Source organism: Adiantum capillus-veneris, chromosome 21 (assembly GCF_014529385.1).
Source record: "Adiantum capillus-veneris isolate H3 chromosome 21, ASM1452938v2, whole genome shotgun sequence".
Taxonomy (NCBI): domain Eukaryota; kingdom Viridiplantae; phylum Streptophyta; class Polypodiopsida; order Polypodiales; family Pteridaceae; genus Adiantum; species Adiantum capillus-veneris.
In genome coordinates, this window is record NC_140951.1 from 106,422,729 (window position 1) to 106,445,512 (window position 22,784).

General features: G+C 41.7%; 1 pseudogene; it reads left to right on the plus strand.

The window, feature by feature from the left end:
* Positions 1 to 19,731: 19,731 nt before the first annotated feature.
* Positions 19,732 to 22,266, plus strand: LOC147431483 (uncharacterized; annotated as a pseudogene).
* Positions 22,267 to 22,784: the final 518 nt, after the last annotated feature.

Here is a 22,784-nt window from a genome sequence, read left to right on the forward strand (position 1 = left end):
CTTGAATTACCAAGTGATGAATGCAGGTGAAGGAACTGTTACCATACATGTGGTAGTGATTTGTGTGAACACACTAGGACCGCCGAAGCATTTTTTCCCTCTTTAGGAGGTTTTTTCCCCCGTGCATTGTATATACTCCCATCACTCTAGGGTTATCTATCTTTCCATTGCACACTAAGTAATACTCTCTCTATTCTGTGCCTTAAGCTTCCTTTGTCTTCTCCAAGCTGTGTGTGTTTCTCTGCAACCCTAATTCCAACAATTGGTATCGGAGCAGGTCACGTCCTCCAGAGCTTAGTCGCCAGCTACTCCAGCACACGCCTGCTCACTTTCTCCGATTTCAGTGAGCTTTGGCGAGCGTTCGCAGGTGGACAAAATTCTTGGGAAACCTTGAAGATCCTGGTCTACTCAGAATTTTGATTTGGGCTCATTTCGGTTTCCGTTTCCACTACAGGCAGTACTGCACAGGCTATTTTGTCATTTTGTGCAAAATTTTTGTCAGTGCCGTTTTCTGCATAACAGGTGCCTTATAGTCTTCTACGGTTTGTGCTATATAGCACAGGTTGTTCCCGCTCCATTTCTCCTATTTTTGGGCAGGTTTTACATCAGGTGCAACATTTACCATGGCTGACAACGACAACATAGATGTGTTCAAGATGTTTGCTGCTGAGGACAGGTTGGATGGGGACAACTACCCTATGTGGGCTTATATGATGCAACATGTTCTTGTGTCAAAGGGTGTATGGAACATTGTGCAGGGCATTGATGTACGTCCTGGTTCTGAGGATGTAAGCGATGTACAGGATGTTGCAGGTCTTGCTGCAAGGATTGCAGCTGTTAGAGTTGTTTTGCCTACGGCAGAACAAGCTCGTTGGGATGTTAAGGATGCGCACGCTCATGCGTTGATTGATTTTTCTGTGAAGCGCACCATTTTTCCTCACATCCGTTCAACAAAATCTGCAAAACAGGCTTGGGATATTCTAGCAGGTCTTTATGCAAGCCGCAATGAGGCTAAGATTGCTTTGCTGCGTAAAGAGCTGGAGTCGAAGATTATGCATGAGGAAGATGATATGGACACTTTCCTTGCTAGTGTCAAGGATATCAATGAGCATCTTATTTCTGCAGGTGAAGTCATTTCAGACAGTTCCCTTGTGCAGGCTGCTCTTGATGCCGTACCAGATTCCTATCAGACTTTTGCTAGTACTTGGAGACTGATGACCCAAGGAAATCCTGAAGGTGTCAAGTTTGATGCATTATGAACATTGCTGTTGCAAGAGTCACTTTCTAGAAAAAACAGGACTAGGCAGCGTGTAGTTGAACAGGCTTTTATTGCTTCTCAAAGAAAGGGTGGTAACAGTAATGCAGCCACTTCTTATGGTTTTGCTACAAGTGGCAAAAATTCTGTTCCAAATGCTTCTGCTGGCAGTACTTCGTCTGGCAATTATGGTGATAAGGGCAAAAAGAAGATGCGTTGCCATTATTGTAAAGCCAATGATCACTTGATCAAGTCGTGTCCTAAGTTGAAGGCCAAAGAGGCTAAGAAGAAAGAGGGTGGTTCCACTGCAAATGCTGGTTCCACTACAAATGCATCCATTGTTGAGTCTTCTGTGAAAGGAGACTGTGTTGCTGATGTTGATGCAGAATGGGCATTTAGCGCAGAGTGCACTTACGATCCTGTTGTCCATGATGCATGCTTGTCAGTTGCTACAGATTCACATGTGTGGTATTTCGACAGTGGTACTACAAAGCACATTACCTCACATCGTGAATTGTTTACCTCTCTCGAGTCTGTCCCTCATGGAAATTCAGTCACTTGTGCCAACAACGCCTCTTATCCAGTTCAGGGAGTTGGAAAGATTGTGCTCACTGCTGCTAATGGCAGTTCCTTCACACTTGTCGATGCACTTTATGTACCTCGGATCAAGGAGAATCTCTTGTCTGTATCCTCACTTGCTAGACTTGGACTTGTAGTCAAATTTGTGGATGACAGATGTACAATTCATGATCTCAGTTTTGGTGATGAAATTGTTGCATCTGGCCTTTTGTGTCGTGGGTTGTATAAGCTCACTTTGTATGACAAGTGTGGACAAAATTTTGTAAATGCTGTTGCAGATTAAAGGGCTATTTTAGATGCAAAACTTTGGCATGCACGTTTTGGTCATCTGAATTTTGCCAGTTTGCTGCGTTTGTAGAAATCTGATATGGTTGCTTCTTTGCCGCCTCTTGAAGCACCTGTCAAACATGTTTGTGAAGGCTGTATTTTGGGTAAGATGCAGCGTTCTAAATTTCCAAAGGATGGTTCAGTTCGGGCCACATGCAGGTTGCAGCTTGTTCATAGTGATGTTTGTGGGCCCATGCAAACTTCGTCCTTGGGCCAATTACCTATACTTCGTGACTTTCATTGATGATTACTCCAGGCATGCATGTGTATTTCCGCTTAAAGCGAAGTCCGAAGTTTTTATGTTCTTCAAACAATTTCTGGCTATGGCTGAAAATGTCTCGAAATGTACTATGGGCACCCTCTGTTCCGATCGAGGCGGGGAGTATATGTCTCATGAATTTAATGCATTTCTTGCGAGTCGTGGGATAAAACACCAATGTACAGTGCCTTATACACCTCAGCAAAATGGTGTTGCTGAGAGGAAAAACAGGTCACTGACGGAAATGGCACAATGTATGGTCAAAAGTCAAGCTTTGCTGCATTCTTTTTGGCTTGAGGCCATCATGTGTGCCACTTATGTACTTAGCAGGTGTCCTACGAAAGCTTTGCAGTCTATTACTCCATATGAAGAATGGAATGATAGAAAGCCTTCTATTGAGCACATGTGTGTTTTTGGCTGTATTGGCATATGCTTTGGTGCCACAAGTGCAGCGCAGAAAATTGGATGATAAGGCTGTCAAATGTATTTTTGTTGGTTATAGTGCTGAAAGCAAAGGATACAGGTTGTATCATCCGCAAAAAAAACGTATTCTGGTTTCATGGGATGTAGTGTTTGTGGAAGATTCTGTTCAGCCCTTGCTGTCATGTACTAGAGACAATAAATGTAAGCTCACAGGACATTTATGACACTTTGTTGCCTATGGGGGTTTCTGAAAATGTTTTAGATCAGCCTATTACTCATGCAGATGTACATGATGTACTTGATGAGGAAAGGGTTGAAAATGAGCAGGCTAGAGGTATGCCAAAATGGCTGGTGCACACTTTGTGTGACAGTAAATTGGATGCAACTTTGTCTAGTCGTACTCGTTCAGGCTCTCGCCATGCATCTTATGCATCAGATTGTTATGCTTTGGCTGTGTCTAGCTTACATCATGTTGAGGAGCAAAAAGGCATAGATTATGAAGAGACTTTTGCTCCCACTTCTCATATGACTACTGTACGTTTTCTATGTGCATTGGCAGCTCATTTTGGTTGGGATGTACATCAATCAGACATTGTTACTGCTTTCTTGAATGGTGACATATTTGAGGAAGTTTATGTAACGCAGCCTCGCGGTTTTGTCATAAAAGGACAAGAGGACAAAGTGTGCAGATGTAAGAAGGCTTTGTATGGGTTGAAGCAATCTCCTCGTGCTTGGTATGAGAAAGCTGACAATCATTTGGTCAAACAAGGCTTTCGTAACAGTCAAACAGAAAGCACATTGTATGTAAAGTGTGAGGGTGATGTACTTATCATTGTGGTTCTTTATGTTGATGATTTGCTGATCACTGGACCAAATGAGAGACATATTGCTGAATTTAAGGCTGATTTGAATGCTACTTTCAAGATGAAAGATTTGGGGCTGTTGCATTATTACTTGGGTATACAGTTTAAGCAGTGTGATGGTGGTATTGTCTTGTGTCAGAAAAGTTACATAGAGACATTGCTATGTAGGTTTGGACTTGAGGATTGCAAACCTATTGCCACTCCCATGGAAATAGGTTTTAAATTGAGTCTACATGATGCTCGAAATCCTGCTGATGTCACTCTTTACCAAACTGTTGTTGGCTGCCTCATTTATGTATGCAACACGAGGCCAGATATTCAGTTTGCAGTCTCACAGGTCAGCAGATTTATGCATAGCCCAGGGTCTAAGCATTGGCAGGCTGTCAAGAGGATTTTACGCTACCTTAGTGGCACTTTACATCTTGGCTTGTTTTATCCCAAGGGGGGGATCATTGCCGCCAGACTTACATGCTTTTTTGGACTCAGATTGGGCTGGTTGTTTTGACACGCGAGTGTCCACATCAGGTTTTTGTTTCATGCTTGGAAGTTCATGTATATCATGGTTGAGCAAGAAGCAACCTACTTTGGCTGCTTCGAGTTGTGAGGCTGAGTATAGGGCAGTCTTCACAGCTACGGTTGAGTGTGTATGGCTCAGATGCCTTATGGTTGATTTGGGTGTTGGACAGGACACTGCTAACACTATCTACACTGACAATCAAAGCGCATTGGCAGTTGCGAGGAACCCAGTTTTTCATGCTTGCACAAAGCACATTGAGGTGCATTACCACTATGTTAGGGAGAGGCTCTCGGCAGGAGAGATCAGCTTGGCTTATGTGCCAACATAGGACAACCTTGCAGATCTTTTCACAAAGGCATTGTCTCATGAGAAGCTTGAAGCTTTCCGCAAAGCTTTGGGCTTACTCCCCTTTGTTGACTGATCCTGTCCTCAGGGCATGGCACTTCCCTTTACTCATGTGCCAGCTCTCGTTCACCACATCACTCCAGGGGGGATTTGTTACCATACATGTGGTAGTGATGTGTGTGAACACACTAGGACCGCCGGGGCATTTTTTCCCTCTTTAGGAGGTTTTTTCCCCCGTGCATTGTATATACGCCCATCACTCTTGGGCTATCTATCTTTCCATTTCACACTAAGTAATACTCTCTCTATTGTGTGCCTTGAGATTCCTTCGTCTTCTCCAAGCTGTGTGTGTTTCTATGCAACCCTAATTCCAACAAGAACTAGTCAACAACCACGACTTCTACAAAGGCCAGATGGAGCAAGACCACCTCCACAAGGAGTGGAAGGAGTTCCACCTTTTCCAGACCCAAATGTGCATGTGGTAGAGGTGACAAATTCAAGAGAGGTTGACATGGAAGAAAATGGCATTAAGCGTGGCCGATGAAAAGGTAAGGAGAAAGAAGGGGTTACATCACAAAGTGACCATGGACGAAAAAAGAAGGCAAAGGAGACCAAGGAAGCTAAGAGGACTCGACGTCGTATCAACCTCCAAGACTTCCCTCTTGGACATGGTATGGCTCCATACAACCTATTGGAAGACATGAGAGGTAAGGGTCCTAATATCTCATGGCCTCAGTTTCTTGCATTATGTCCACAAGTTAGGAGGGATTTAACAAAGGCAGTTAGCACTAGGAGAAAGGTAAAAGAGAGTGTTCGTGTTGTAAAAATTGCACATGTTGAAATGAATGAGGATATTACACCTGTGCTAGATTGTTACATCAAAGGAAGATTGGTTAGGAAAGGTCTAGTGGATGGGGGTGCACAAATTTGCATCATGACAGAGGGACTCATGCAAAGACTAGGCATGCACATCCATGAGACACCTGAAATCAAAGTGAAGATGGCAAACAATAGCAAAGCTAGGTGTGTAGACATTTGTAAAAAAAAATTTGTAGAGGCCTTTGGCATTAAGAAGGCGGTGGATTTTTATGTTATGTCGACCAAGGGAAGTGGTTATCCATTTATCCTAGGAAGACCATGGCTAATGAAAATGCGAGCTTTGCAGGATTGGGAGAGTGGAAAATTAATTTGCAGGAATGACAATCATAAGAAGGTTGTCTTTGACATGAAGGAGCAACGTCAAGAGGAGCTCCATGAAGAATTATCTCAAAGTGAGACGGAGGAAGGCTGGACCGATAGCACTTCAGAAGGAGAAAGTAGCGGTAGCATTACTGAAGAGGAGTCTTCCATCGAAGTCATGGGGGTAAGGTTTAAGCCAACCAACCAAGAGACCTCTTGTCAAGGTTTGTAGGAGGTAGGTTCCCAAGAGAACCAAAATGTGGAAGATGAAGGAATGTTAGAAGGTATGTTGTCTACAACACTTACAAAGGATGAAAGAGAGGAGTTCAAAGGTGTGTTAAGGAAATTTCCTAAGATTTTTGCTAAAGACTACACCGATGTGCGTGGAGTAGATGTTGTTCAACACAAAATTGAGTTGAAGCCTGAGGCCACACCTAAAGCTCAGAAGCTACGAAGGCTAGGAGTCATCAAGGAGCAGGCTTTACTCAAGGAGGTAAGAAAGCTTCTAGCAGCAGGTTTCATTTATCCATTGGAGAATTCAGAGTGGGTCTCTCGCGTTGTTGTCACTCCTAAGAAAAACGGCAAGTGGAGGGTGTGTGTGGATTACCGTCAACTCAATGAGGCAACAAAAATAGATCACTTTCCCCTCCCATTTCAGGATGAGATATTAAATGAGGTAGCTGGTCATGAGAAGTACACTGTGTGTGATGTCTACTTAGGTTACTTTCAGATAGGTATCGCATTAGAAGATCAGTTAAAAACAACCTTCATCACTCCTTGGGGTTGTTATGCTTTTAGAGTCATGCCATTTGGCCTGTCAAATGCTCCTGCAACTTTCCAACGCTTCATGAACATGGTGTTTCAAGCATTCTTTTGAAAGTCAATTAGGGTGTTCATTGATGATTTCTGCATTTATAGCTCAAAATCATTGCATCTACAAAGGGTAGAAGAAGGTTTAAAGAAGCTCTACGACATGGGAGTTCAACTCAACCCCGACAAATGTCACATAGGTGAGGATGAAGTAATCTTGTTTGGTCACAAGGTTTCCTATAAAGGCATTGAGGTGGATCCTTCAAAGGCAAAAGCTCTTATTGAGCTCCCATCACCCAAGAATCTCAAAGAGGTCATCTCATTCATTCAAAAGGTGAAGTATATGTCACGCTTTATTCACTTAGCTTCGGAGTTGCTTCATCCTTTGCAAAAGTTGACACAACAAGTAGAATTTGCATGGTCTGATGAGCTTGAAGAGTAATTTTGTAACATTAAAATCATTTTGTCAAAGCTACCAACAATCATGCCTCCTTGTTGGGAGTACACATTCTTCATTAGCTCTACTGCTGGGAAAGAAACAATTGGTGCGGTTTTGCTACAACAAGATCCCCACAGTACCAGGATGCGACCCATCTACTTTGCTAGTAGGGTCATGAATGCTTTGGAGAGAGGCTACACAGAAGCAGAACTCATGATGATTTCTCTCATGTTTGCGGTGAGAAAGTTTAGATCCTACCTGCTACCAAAACCTTTTGTAATTCTCACTGCAGAAAATTTGTTCCCTTGGGTGTCATCTCAAATGAATCTTAGTACTAGGATCTCAAAGTGGATTATGGAGTTGCAAGAGTTTCAATACTCTTTCAAAGTAGAAGATAGTGTGCGTGCACAATTGGCAGGGATCCTTACTTATAGGGTACATGAGAAGGAGATTAAGGTGCCTGAAGTAAAGACCTTACCATTGCCACCACCTAAAAGTATTCCTAATGCTTTTACCTTGTTCTTTGATGGAGCTTTTCGACGAGTCACAGGAAAAGAAGGGGGGGGGCTAGTATTGCTCAACCCAAGTGGAGAGGTGGTCATGAAAGAGAAGGTCAATCTACCAGGTTCAACTAGAAACAATGAAGCAGAATACGACACACTACTTCATGGTTTAAAAATGTGCATTGTCCAAGGTATATGACGTCTCATGGTAAAGGGAGATGCACTTCTCATTGTGAAGCAGATTTTAGGCATTTGGGCATGTAAGAATGAAAACCTAAGGACAAAAGTTCATGCCATTCGTAGGTTGTTTAGTCAATTTGAAGAAGTGCAACTATATCATGCCATTCGTAGGTTGTTTAGTCAATTTGAAGAAGTGCAACTATATCATATCCCTAGGAAACAAAATGAAGATGCAGATTTACTTGCACAAAAATCAGTTGCATGTGTTGAGAGTGAAGTGCAGGTTATGATGGCAGCAACAGTGATAAAGCAACCAAGGTACTAGGGGATGGAGTCATTGGCTCCCACTGTGAGCTACATTTTAGAGGGCGAGTTTCCAGAGGTCTTCACAAAGGCTAAAAGGGGAGGCTCATTAAGAAGGCGAGTTCATATTTTTTTTTGGAAGGTGCCCTTTACCAAAGGGGAAAAGATCAAGTTTGTAGGAGAATACCAACAACCAAGGAGATTCCAACCATTCTTGAAGGTTTGCATGAGGAAGCGTGTGGTGGTCATTTTGCATAGGAATTCACTGCAAAAAAGATTTTGCTTGCTGGATATGTTTGGCTAAGCTTGCACATTGATGTTCAACATTGGTGTAAAAGTTGCCACAATTGTTTGATTAATGGAAACAAGCGTCTGTTACATGGTCCACGTCAGTTTGTTATGTGGTTGCATTGAATGGAATTGAAAATGGGAAAATGATGCTCTATGGCCATGGACTAGACTTAAAATGGAAAATTGTATATCTCGGTGGCCATAGACTACATGACTAGGTGGGTAGAAGCTCAAAGTGTGGCAATTAGAGTGAATGAGAGGACAGTAAGCAAGTTTGTGTACACTCACATTTGTTGCAGATTTAGCACACCTTTGGAGATTGTTTCTGATAATGGTCCAGGGTTTAGGAAGGGCTTGCTCACGGAAGTTTGTGATGAGCTTCACATTCTACATCAGCATAGCACACCCTACTACCCTCAGTCAAATGGTTTGGTAGAGAAGGCTAATGGTATCATTGCAGGAATCATCCGGAAGATGGTAAAGAACAAGACAAAGCTATGGGATGACTTCTTGGATGGAGCATTGTGGGCCTATCAGACTCCCTACAAGGAAGCGACAGAGTTCACACCCTTCCACCTAGTCTATGGTCAAGAAGCTTTGCAACCCATCGAGCTCAACATTCCAACAATGCGACTTCATGGAAAGGTGGCACAAGGAGAAGAAGCAGCATGGGAAGATCGACTTCTCACCCTCACAGAACTAGAATGGAAACGAGAGGCGGCTTATGAGTTCTATAAAAGAAAGGCTACGCAAATAAAGGACAAGCTCGACAAAAAGGTGAAAGAGAAAGGGATCAAGGAAGAAGATTTGGTGCTAAGGTACGATAATCGCCTTGACAATCGCTTTGATGTGAAGTTCAATACAAGATGGCAGGGACCATACATTGTCAAGAAGACCTTCAACTCTAGCTACTATCAACTCATGGATTTGGATGGCAAGGAGCACCCCAAGAAGGTGAATGAGTATCGATTAACGCCTTACTTGAGTCGAATTCTACCAGAGCATCTACAAGAGCATGGAGCAACTACAATACCATATAAGTCTTTGATCTTGGTACTACAAGATGAAGATTCAACTAAGCCACCAAATATCACGAAGGATCGAAAAAACTCTCATTGGAAGATATGCCTTTTGATGGTACATGAATGTACCATCATCTAGGGAAGGGCTAAATGATAGCGGTTTTTCGGCTCTCATAAAATAACTTTAAGAAGCCACTTCACCCCACAAAAACACCCTAGCACAATGATTAGGCTCGCTTTTTCATTATAAATAGTGTGCGTGCGTTTAGGTTTTTATCATATTTTTTTATATCAAACCATTGAGCGAGTCATTGGGCTAGGAGACAAAAAATTAAATTTATAATATTACGGTCCTCTTTATATGTAAAGATTTTCTATCAAATAAAAGACCTAAGTATAAAGGGGTTTTTTTTTTCAATTTTTATTTATTTATATAAATATATATTCCTAGGTGTGCATTATCAGGCCTAAGTATGCTAGCTTCCATCGCGTGTCATTTCTTATACATATTTTACTATCATTATATCCCTTAAGCTCAACTCACACAAGCCTTGAAAAACCTTTATGTGACTTCATTGTAAAAATTCACCAATAACCTTATCGGCTCCGTCATATTTTTTTCCATCCCTCCCAGTTAAATATTCACAAGTACATAGATTTTATCTTCAAATCAATTCCATAAATTACTCAAAGGAGAAAATAATTGAGGGTCCCTTCCCTCATGATTTTCCTCCTTTTATTTTATATATTTTTTGCCACCATGCATCCCATGTGTCCATTTTTCATGACTAGCTAGCCTATCTTCTTACCCCACAAGTATATATTATATTTGATACTTATCCTATACCATACATGTGTGCAAGCTCCTTGGAAATATTAGGTCATGGTTGATGTATGGGGGGCTCACTTGGAAGAGTACAAAGGAAAAAGAATCAAATAGTGGCCCACTTCAAGCTTTATTAGGTGCTGCAGGGATAGCTTTTTGCTCGAATTTTGGCACCTTCTTATGATCCGAGTTTGAGGATACTTCCAAAAGACAAAACGTAGCTCGTGAGCTGAAGTATTCTCCATAATTTTTCAGAAATTTTGAAGTCAAGGGCGATTTTACATGAAATTTATGGCCGACTTCAAAATTGCCACCTCATACACCCAAAAAATCTTCCTATTTCTCTCAACCTTCCACACACCTACTCACTCTTACACACTCCTTCCTCTCCTTCCCACTCCCAAACCTGCAACTCCCATGTCCTAATTTACCCTCTTCACCATTTCCACTTCTCTCATACCTCCATAGCCTTCATCCTCCATTTCTACACCCCTAGGTGCTCCCCTTTCTCTCTACATATATGTCCATATTACCATACCCTCTTCAGCTTTGTAAAGAACTTCAAAAAATCAGCAAAAATCCAAGGTTACCTCTGCAAATGAAGGCTTTTATCATGAATTATCCAAAGTTTTGAGATAACATAGCTTCATCGACACGTGCAACTTCGCCATGCTGACCGCTTCTTCTTCCGGTGCTGTAAAGAGGTGAATGTCAACTTCTCCAAAGCTTCAACCTTGCTTTACAAGCTTATCCCTTAACTAACTTTTCTCATCATATATCTCACCATTTGGTGAATGATTTTGTAAATATTTTTTAGTGATAATTACTAACTACTAACCACTAACATTATTGTAAAATCCACCCTCTACTAGAGTAGGCACTCCCAAATTATTCACTCAATCCTCTCTCCTTTCATCCTTAATAATTATCTTCCCTTGAGCTCACATCCATGTGACTCAAAGGATAAGAGAGACCCACCCTTATTTAAAAATAAAATAAAATATGCATAATCTTTGATTTCTTCAAATAAACTTGATTCGGTCTAATCCTAATCGGGGCTTCTAAAAGTTATAAATAGATCCCTTCTCTCCCTTGTAAATCATCACATGATCACACTACACCACACCATTCTCAACACATAACACACCACTCTTCAAGCCTAGTTGTGTAGAGTGTGTGCATTGTGAGTGCTCTATTCCATCACTACACATAGGTGCATGGAGAAGCTTGAAGTTAGTTATGCCATCTAGAGGAGTGAAGTGATACTATACTCTGCATCACACTTGTAGCCTACTCTTGTCCATAAATAAGATTCATAGTTTTGGGTGCAATTGTATGCTGCAACTACGACTCTTCTCTCCAAATTGGCTTGATAAGTTGGCTCATCAGGTGGTTGAAGGTATATTGTCCTTGAAGTCTGTTGTGCTATTTCATGCTTGATGGTTTGAGGGCTTGTTGAATTGTTTGCCTAAAAAGTCATTTGTAAGAGGGTGCTCGGTGAGAGGGCTCCTGTGACCCTGAGACAACTTGACCTAAGCAAGGTCATGTTTTGTGTTGTCTCTTTATTTCTAATCAAGCTTTGTGTGCATCTAGCCTTTAAGGCTAAGACTGAGTTGCTCAAGTTGATTTGTGCTCTTAACTCTCTGGCTTGGCGAATGTTTGTGTTTGGTGTGTGTGGCTATCTCGCATTCCCCTACCTTTGTGTGTTTGATTACAAGGAGATATCGCGTTCGTCCTAGTTCGCATCTAGAACTAGGTGGTGCCCTATTTCTTGTATTGGTTTCTGGCTGTGGTTTGTTGTTATCTTTGATTGTGCTTTCCCCAGCCCCATTTGAGCAGCACGGGAGCCTCGAAGGGTGTTTAGAGGCTGCTCTTCTTGTTGCCCGCCCCGGACCGCCTCACTATGTTGAAGAGATATGCATCTGGCAAATCATCATCAACTCCTACAGGGTTTTCTCCATGCACCATTTTAGATAAATGATCCGCTCTTTGGTGTGTAGTTCCTTTTTTTACTACAACCGTGAAGTCAAACTCAAGCAGTATGATGAACCATCGTACAATCCGCCCCGTACTGCAAGGTTTGTTTACCAAGTATAGTAGTGCTTGGTGATCGACGAAGAATACAAATTTATTGGAAAGTAGGTAATGTCTAAACTTTTTCACTGCATAGATCATACCCAAACCCTCCCTTTCAGTTGTTGTGTAATTCTTCTCCACACTGTTTAGTTGTCTACTGGAGTAACTGATAGGAAAATCCATGTTGTTTTCTCCAAGTTGTGCAAGTATGCATCCTATAGCATATGCTGATGCATCTACATGGACGTGAAATATATTTTCCCAATCCGGAGCCTTCAAAATTGGAGCGGATATCAATCTTTGCTTCAAAGTTTGAAAAGCTTTCTCGCACTCATCTGTCCACTCAAATTTAGTTATCAACGCGTAAAGAGGTTTTGCAATTATAGCGTATGAGTAGATAAATCTGCGATAATATCCATAATGGCCCATAAATGCCTGTACCTCCTTTACCTTTACTGGTCGTGGTAGATCAACAATTACGCTGATCTTCTCCATGTCTGTTGAAATACCATTTTTGGACACTATATGTCCCAATATTTTGCCTTGCCTTACCATAAAGACACATTTCTCCGGATTCAGGCAAATCCGATACAGTCTGCATTTGTTGAATACTTTGGTCAAGTACTCTATGTGCTCCAATCTTACGAGAGAGTGAACGCACAAGTCATCCATGTAAATTTCTAAGAACTATCTTAGATATTCTTTAAAAGCATGACCCATCAGCCTCTGAAATGTGGTTGGTGCATTCGTGAAGCCAAAAGCCATTACCCTGAATGCAAAAATGCCCCATTCAGTTGCAAAATCCGTCTTGTATTGATCCTCTGGCTTAATTACGAGTTGGTTGTAGCCTGAAAAGACATATAAGAAACTGTAAGCTTATTTTCCTGCCACTCTTTCTATTACATGATCAGTAATGGGTAGGGGATAGTTGTCTCGAATTGTAGCAGCGTTTACTTTCTTGAGATTGATGCACACTCTCAACTTTCCATTTTTCTTCGGGACCACCACAATCGGTGAAACCCAGTCAGTATGCTCAATTTTGTAAATAAACTCTGCCTCTTTCAGCTTATCTATCTCCTCCTTGATCTTCCTTGCAAACATCTCATTGTAAGTATAAGGACGTTGTCTGCTTGGTTTAGCGTCATTCTTAAGGGGTATTGTGTGTTGACAGATACTTGGATCCACCCCCTTAAGATCTTTGTATGACCATGCAAACACATCTCTATATTGTTTTAGAGTAGCTATCAAAAGCTTTTCCTCTTCTTCAGTAAGATCCGTGGCAATATATGCAGGTTTTGGATCTTCTCTTGGCTCCGCTAGATCTATTCGTTTGGCTTTTTCAGGACCGTCGTTTGATGTACCAGGTTTCTTCAATTTCCTCATCGGTTGTTGCACTATGATTTTTCTATCTTGTATGGTATACTTCTTATAATGGGATGGCACATCCATCTTGTCAGAGTTCGTGTCCTCATTTGTTTCCATTTCAGTTGTCCATATGTCTTTGAGGGTCTGTTTGAGCTTACTGTACTCCGCTTTCCTCTTTGTTTTGGTCATTCTAGACCCTGTTTCCTCCTCCTTATGTGTCTCAGTCGTTTGCTTTTCGCGCTTGTTCTTCTTGTTTTTTTTTCCATGGTTTAGTTTTGATAAACCGGCCAATGACCTTGTCTTTTACACAATCGTCAGCTTTTACAAGCCTTAGATATTCCATTTTGTCATTGACAAGAGGCATGGGTTTATGCTTATTAGCTCTTGGTTTCCTTGTTCTCTTTGATCTATACCACTCTTGTCGACTAGGTTTTTGGTTAGGAAACTCATACAACGTGTCCGGTCTCGACATATACTTCCTATTAGTCTCTAATCCACTTGATCTTTTGTCATCAGCATCTATCATTTGAATTTCGTCACCCATTGATGGAAGGTCATCACTTAGTGAGTCTGTGAATTCCTCCTCTGTTCGATTCCTATCGTCCACTATAGATATCTCATAAATTATTTTTTTACACTCAGTCTCACGTAGTGGTTCTTCTTGTTCCTCGCTCTATGATCCTGACTCAAGGATGACGCTGCCATTTGCAACATTTCTAGGTCGTATCCTTCATCGTCACAAAATTTTGTGGGCGTGCATTCGTTAACGCATACATCCAAGGTTGACAATATTTGAGTCCACCCAAATGGCTCAAATAAATGTTCAGGGAAAGGTTCTAGGAGATAAGTCTCGTCTTCTACGGACCTTTCCAACACACATTCTTCTTTGATTAAGTCTCCACAATCAGATGCTCCACACATCCAGACATGTGCTTTCGTTTGTAACCATGCAAGTATTTCTTTTCCATTCACTATGGTTGAATCAAATTCTTGCACTGGTGTTTTTGCAACGTCTCTATAGCTATGATCCTTCATGTTGATTTTCGTTATTAGCTCCTCATGCCTTAGGTAAATTTGGTCGTACCCCAATCTTGTATCATTTTGAGTTGACGCATAAAAGGTCGCCCCAAAATAATATCAAAGTTGTTCGTTTTTCCGAAATCTACCACGGCAAAGGTGTGCTCATAGTTAATTCCACACGAAGTTACAACTATTTGGTCCAGGATTCCCAATGGTCTCTCTACATACCCATCTGCAAGTTGCAGTTTCATTCTCGTCTTTCTGAGAGCTGGACGGCCCCATTTCTCCCAGATTTTCTTTGTAGCAATCACAACTCCCGCTCCACTATCTAGGATATCTATCATCTTTATATCCTGATATTTGACAGGTAAGGTTGTATTACCTTCCTCACCTTCACAGTAATCTTCGACCTTGTTTATGGGCACAGGTTGGGCTTTGGGTTGACCTTCCCGTTTGTTTTCTTCTACCGTAGGGTTTGTCTGAAGAGGAATCTTTATTCCTTTGTTCTCCAAATGTTTTTCCATGTCTTCCCATAAGTGTGGTATGACTCTCAAGAGTTCTGACAGTGTGATTGTGCATGTTACAGGTGTCGACAAAATCTCTTGAAGACTCTTCGAGTCGATCATTTGTGGAACAGCTCTCCTCTGGGATGGAACTAATCTTATCTTTGATTGTGCCTTGTGTTCACCTATAAATGAAGGCAAGGTTTTCAGGGATTGAGCTTTGCTTTCCATCGAAACCTCCATTCCTACATCTCCTGGATAAAATTCGTTTTCCATGTTAACCTCAGGAATTGGTGCAGACTGTAACATCGCGCTTCCATTCTTTCTATTTCTAATGGTTTCCCATAATTGTTGTGGCCACGATTCTTCCACTTCTGGAATTGGCATTACAGTCATTGACTTAGCATCATCAGTGGTGTTCGGAAACACTCGGTGATCCAATGACAATATAGTTTCAGGCTTGGGTCCGTTTACTTGTTCTGATTCATTGATCTTCAGTTTTTCTCGCTCTTTGTGAATCGGCACTTCTTGTTCTGGGGTTCTAATCGCATTAGGTTCCATCAATGCCTGGGCTGTTTCAATGAGGTGTTTACACATTTCCAAACGCTTTGTTTCCACTTCCAGTTGAGGATAAGTCAACCATCTCTGCTCTAAGGTTTGGTTTGTTTTTAGCCTTGCTTCATACGCTTGTAATAGAGCATCTAAAGGCTCTAGCACTTTCTCGACCAAGATTGATCTCCCTGAGGATGCTTTCCTCGGCTTGTTGTTGTCCTCAGCAGTTTTACTATCTCTCTCTTGTTTCAGTTGCTCTTTCGTTTCATGTAATTCATTTTGCATGGAAATTTGGGTTTTTATCCTTCTTGTTTTCATTCTATCTCATTTTTCCTTCCAAGATTTCCGATGTGTTCTCACAGATAAACTCTCGTTTTCAATGGGTATTGGCAACTCGACCTTTTCTTCCAATGGCTTGTTTTTCTCTAAGTCCTTGGCTTGGGCTCTGTTTTGGACCCACTGCTTGCACTTGGTAACACCCCCACAATATTCATAGTTGCTTTTCCCTTGTTGTCCGGATTCCTTGGGCAATCTGGCAGTATGTGATTCACACCACACCCGTCACAAAACCCAAAAATTTTCACTCTTTCGCCTTTGAAAGGACAACTACGCTCCCAATGATCTGCACTTTCACAGTTATAGCACGATCCAATTGGTGGTTGATTTTGAGGAGGTGGTCCCATAGGTTGTCCCGCCCTATTACGGTATCCTCTTGGTTTATAGTTCTGGTTCACAATGAACATTTGCGTTCTTTTGTCCACCAAATATTGATCCCTCGAAGGTTGTGCTACATATGTTGGTGGTGCCTTACCTCGTTATTTCCCCATGGTTGATAGGCTTCATCTACGTACATCTGTGGTTCAGGTTTAGTTACGTAAGGCTCATTCGGTTCCTCGTAATAAGAAATTTGAGGTGTATTATTTGTTCCTGGTGATGCTTCGTAAGGTTGAGCATACATAATCATGGCCCTATTTTCCTGTGGTAATGGAGGTTGTTGACCCAACATAGGTTGAGGTCTGTCTGCTCTTGCTATCATATTCACATTTGGCCCAACTTGATATCTTGGAGAAGGTGGATGGGGTGGTCCTGCTGGAGGTCCATACGGCCTTTTTCTCACATAGTTTTTGTTGTAAAAACACTCATCCGTGCCATGGTTCGTCCATTTTTTCTCTATTGCTCACTATTTCAATACTCATCCATTCGCAAAACTGGTGCTTTCGGCTGTTGTGTGCACCACAGCGTTGGGTGATCCCCCCCACATATGTCACATTTCCTCCTCTGAGGCTGTCTCATCCCCGGATTTGATCTCATATGTTGCTGCATTCTCTTCGTTACTTCCTCTATCATTTGGTTAGCTGTCGGCATCAAAGAAGCCTGAGCATCTTTCTTGGTAGAGGGTTCACTCTTAATAGATGAAGAGCCACTGGTTACTGAATCAGTATCCTCTGAAACTTCCCCATATGCTTTGCAGTTATCAACAAGATATAACGCTTCCCTTGTAACCTGTTCAAATGTGCTACAGGCTTTCAAGTGAAGGTCCTGGTAAAGGGGACCTTTACCATAATTAATATGCAGTCAGGGAAGTGTCAGGATGACTTCAGATTCCAATCAGGAAGTTATCAGGTCAGAGTCAACTCAGGAGATAATCAGAAACCTATTAGGAAGTAAGTAGGAAAAGACATTATGTGAAAGGATGTAACTTTTCGTAGGGGCTTTTGTATCTTTTGTGATCTTCGATGATGTAAGGAAGTATGGGGATGACGCTGGTGTGTGATGATGATGGGAAATGGAAGGCGGCAGTTATATTTATCTATCTATTGTCTGTTCTGATTCTGATCTATGTCTGATGAATAATTGATGAAATCCTGAGTATAAATATGAGATATATGTATTCCCTTTGATCTTGTCGATGAAGTATCTGAAGGTTTGAAGTGCATACATACTGTGTAGTCCTGTATTGGTGGTTGGTTAAGTGTTAGGCAATTATCAAAGAATATGCAGAGTCTGTCTAAGCCTTTCCTGATCAACCCCATTACACTTTGGTGATCCTGCAAAATGTTTCGGATCTGTTCCTTACCTGTGGCGTAGAGGACTGAAGTGTTTCTGATGACAGAGGAGGATGTTACAGACCTGCTATATGAATTTCGACATTGGGAGTCAGAAGAGGAAGAAGGAAATGATTTGCTAATCAGATTTCGCAATTGGGTAAGAGAGGAAGAAGAAAAGCAGGAGTACGATAGAATTTTTCTGCGAGAGTACTTTCCACAATTGCCTAGGGATGTGCAGAAGTGTATTAGAATCAAAGTGGTGATCCTCTTCCGGTGCATTCATCCGGTTGGCATATATAATCTCCCTGTAAGTTGGTCGTTTGTGAACATCCGGCAACTCAGGAGATACTTGGAACTTCGGAGGAAGTACGCTCTCAGCCGACAAGCAACTGGCAAGCCCACTTAATGTATGAGTGAAGAGGAGGATGGTCGCCAGTCTGCACAACATCCTTATTGGACACGTTTTCGTAGCAGGCAAGGAGTAGATTCATCCGCAGCAATAGAAGAAGAGGAGGAAGGCAGTCAACCGTCAACTCCTGAAAGGCAAAGTAGTACTTCTTCTGGCAATACCGAAGATTTTGAGCAATAGAATGAGGAGATTTCTAATCTGAACCTGCAAAGGTTTGTGCGAGCATTAGCAGTCAATCAGGTTTTTAGACCAAGAAGGCTCCAGTTTCAAACACACACACCACCATTACCATTTGACCCTTTGAGACAAATAAATCAAGGACAAGTACCGGTACCAGTACCAGTGAATCAACTCCAACCACAACCTGTAGTGATGGCTCAACCAGCACCCAACCCGAAAGTGGGGGCGGCCAAGTTCAGCGGGAAATCCAAGGAGGATGCTGACAGTCATGTGGGGCAGTTTGAGACCAGGTGGATGGCAAGTGGATACAATGTGATCCATAATGATGCTACCAAGAAGGAGCATTTTGCTGCCACATTGCAGGGGAAGGAAATGGCTTTGTTTATGCAGTATGGTATTGCAGCTTTTCCAACATATGAAGCATTAAGAAACAGATTTTTGGCAAGATTCAGGGAGGAAAAGACCCCTGAGGATATCTTGATCAAAATGAGAAAGATGAAGCAAAGAAATTTGCTAGTGGAAGACTATGCTCAGAAATTTAGAAACCTCAACAACAGATTGTTGGCAGCACAGAGGCCATCATTTGAATAGTTGGGAATTATTTTTGTAGAGGATTGAATCTGGAGCTGCGCAGTTCAATAGCAGGAAGAGGAGTGATCAACAATGAAGCAGATTTCAATGAGTTGGTGGAAGCAGCCACAAGGGCAGAAAGAAGGTATGGAAGCCTTGAGAAGAGAAAGAAATCTTCCAAAAGGGAAGAATCAGATTCAGAGGATGAAGAAGATGATGAAGAAACAGATGACTCCTCAGATGAGGAAGACTCGGAGTCTGAAAAGGATTCTGATGAAGAAGATGATGATTGGTCAGAGAAAAAGAAAAAGAAGAAGAAAAGTAAGAAGAAAAATAAGAAATCCTCCAGGCAGGAGAAGGACAAAGAGAAAAAGGGTAAAAGCAGGGAGCAGACAGTTCCTGGAAAAGAAGACATCAGTCAGATGATTGTCAGTCAATTGAAGAATTTGGGTCTTACAAAACTGGGTATGCCAGAGAGGCCTTATTGTCAAACATGTCAAGTGTTTGGCCATAGTGATGAAAGATGTTGGTACAATCCAAATTATCGGGGACGCATTCCAGAAAGGGTGCAGCAAAGAATGAATCCACTTGCAACGAATGTCATGATTGCAGGAGGGCCTCAGGGAAGGCCACAGAATTTTAGAAACTGGGGAAATTCAGGTCCTATTCAGAGACTTCAAGCCCAAGAAGGGTGGGGTAATCAAAGGAATCAGGACAGAATGGGAGGAAATTTACCGTGTACCTATTGTGGAACACAAGGGCACATACAGGGACCTGAATGCGCCCTGTGGTGCAAACACAGGAATGAGAGGGGGATCCCTATAGTACAATATAATAATAAAGGCGGCCAGCCTCAACAAAGGCCTCCTGCACAGTTAAATGTTGTCATGTTGGAAGAAGAAGAACAGGAATCTGAAGAGTTCCTGATGAATGCCAAAGTGGAGCCTGATAGGGCCCGGATGCCTAATGAGCGCTGCTGTGGAAGAGGGGAATCAAGCAACCTGTTCCAATGTGATTGTACAGAGTGTGTCTCGATTGAAGGAGTTAAAGAGGGGGATAATGTTCCTGGAGCTATGGTGGTAACCAGGTCGTCAGGAAAGGTAAAGGGGGATAAGGTTCAGAAAAAAGAAGAACAACAACCAATCGACTGGAAGGTTCAGGACCAGATTAGAATGGGAGTATTGAAGGAGATAAATAAAGTGAACAAGCGATAGGAGGATAAAAGAAGGGAAACTCAGGAAGTCCCTGAGGCAATAGTAAGGTATCCGGCGGACAGAATACAGGAAGGAGTTGGTAAAGGACATGATCAGGCACTGACTGTACAGAAGAAAGCTGCAGTCAAGATGTCTGAGGAGTTTTTTGATGCATTAATGGAAGCACCTACTCAGATCAGTTTGAGGCAGATTTTGAGTTTGGTACCAAGCTTTGCAGACCAATTCATGCAGAAGTTACAACAACAGTATGGGGGAAAGAATCCGATTGACTTACAGACAGATGAAGATCCGGATCAGGAGATTGAGGTAGCAAAAATGCAACCTGCAGATGTTGATTACAAAGTTCCAGTGATCAGTGTAAAGATGGAGCAGATATTTTTGCCAGGAGTGTTGATTGATGGAGGATCAGGAGTGAATGTACTTCCAGAGGAAACATGCAGGAAGATGAACATTACCTGTTGGGATCCGGCACCATTTCAAGTGAAAATGGCAGATCAGAGGAGGATCCAGCCATTTTAGGGATTGTCAGGAATAAGGAAATTGAGATTGGAGGTCTCAAGTTTAAAGTCAATTTTGTGGTGTTGCAGTTGGAAAAGTCTTCTCAGTCATATCCTATGATTCTTGGGAGACCTTGGCTTAGAGCAGCAAAAGTCAAGCAACATTGGGGAGCAGATTATGTGATATTGAGACAGGGCAAGAAAAAAAGTGAGAATGAAGATGGTGGCCAGTAAAATACTTCCACCTGATTGCAGACCTTTGCATGCAGAAACAATCAATATGGCTCCAGAATTGGAAGAAGATGAGGAAGAGGAATTTTTGAGGGTAAATTCTTATGTCATTCCAATATTTGAAGTGGATGTACAAAATATTGCAGAGAAATATGTAGCTAATGATCCCAAGGTGGAGAAATTGAAGAAAAAATTGGGCAAGAGAAAGCTGTTTCCTGAAGGATCTGATTTGGAGGCAGAACAGAAACAGACAGAGATCAGGGTAGAGAAAGATTTTGAGGAATATCTTTCAAAAAGTTCAAGGGTAAGGGAAGATGATTTGGAAGACATGGATCTAGGAATAGAGGGGAATTCTCAGAAGGTCAGGGTCAGTGTCAATCTGGATCAGAATTTTAAAAGAGGACTGCAGGGTTTACTCAGGGAATACAAGGATGTATTTGCTTGGCACTACAATGACATGAAAGGAGTGGATCCAGCTTTTTGTGAACACAGGATCAACCTGAAGGCTGATGCAGTCCCAGTGGTACAACAAAGATACAGATTAAACCCAAGTTATGCTAAGCAGGAGAAAGAAGAATTGGCAAGGCAGTTGAGTAAAAAGACAATGGCAGCGGAGGAAATTGAAGAGTTGCAGGAGAAGCTCAAGGCAGCATCAGAGCAAAATCAGAAAATGGAAGAAAAGTTAAAGATGTTTCAGGGTCATTTGCACAGAAGAGAGAGCAATGCAAAAATGTACAAAGTGTGGCAGAATGAGTGGAAAGCAGTATTGACTATGGAGTTGGGGAATTTAGCAAATACTAATGTAGCTTTAGAAGCAGACAACAGGGTTCTACTGAATAGAGTGGCAGCCTGTAAAGATGTGGAAAAGCAAATTAGAGAATGCACAGATGATGAGTTGTCAATTGATGGATGGTACTTGTCACCTGAGGAGGTTGAAGACATGAAGGCTCAACTGAGGAAGCAGGGAGAACAAATTTGGCAAAATCTGGGAGTCAGGCTAGAAGAAGTGATGTCTAAACCATATGAAATATTTGCCAAAGAAGAAAACAAGGAGGAGTATGAGTTACTGAAATTTCAGTATGAGGAGTTACATGAAAAATATAACTCTCTCCTTGAGAAACAATCACAGGACAGCAAACAAATTGAAAAAGAGGGTGTTCAGGAAGATGATGTACTAAAGACTCCAATGTTGGATACTTTAGTGGATACAATTGCACAGCATGTGAAAAAAGATAATCAGGAATTGGAAAAGTTTTCTGAAGAGATTGCAGATTAGGGGCAAAACAGTGTGGTTGCAGAAAAGGAGAAGATTGTACCTGAAACAAATCTGATGTAGCAAGCGCAGATTAATGAAGATGAAAGCTTGCAACAGCTGATAGTAGATGATCAGGGAGATACAGAATTGCAAAATGTGGAGGACAAAGTTGAAGAAATGCTTACTCAAGAAGATGGTGTGCTGGAGGTTGAACAAAAGGAGTGATCAAGGGAATTGTGGGTTCAGGTCGCCAAAAAGTTTCTTTTTGGTACCACCGGGTGTGCCAGGTGGTAAAGGGGACCTTTACCATAATTAATATGCAGTCAGGGAACTGTCAGGATGACTTCAGATTCCAATCAGGAAGTTATCAGGTCAGAGTCAACTCAGGAGATAATCAGAAACCTATTAGGAAGTAAGTAGGAAAAGACATTATGTGAAAGGATGTAACTTTTTGTAGGGGCTTTTGTATCTTTTGTGATCTTCGATGATGTAAGGAAGTATGGGGATGACGCTGGTGTGTGATGATGATGGGAAATGGAAGGCGGCAGTTATATTTATCTATCTATTGTCTGTTCTGATTCTGATCTATGTCTGATGAATAATTGATGAAATCCTGAGTATAAATATGAGATATATGTATTCCCTTTGATCTTGTCGATGAAGTATCTGAAGGTTTGAAGTGCATACATACTGTGTAGTCCTGTATTGGTGGTTGGTTAAGTGTTAGGCAATTATCAGAGAAT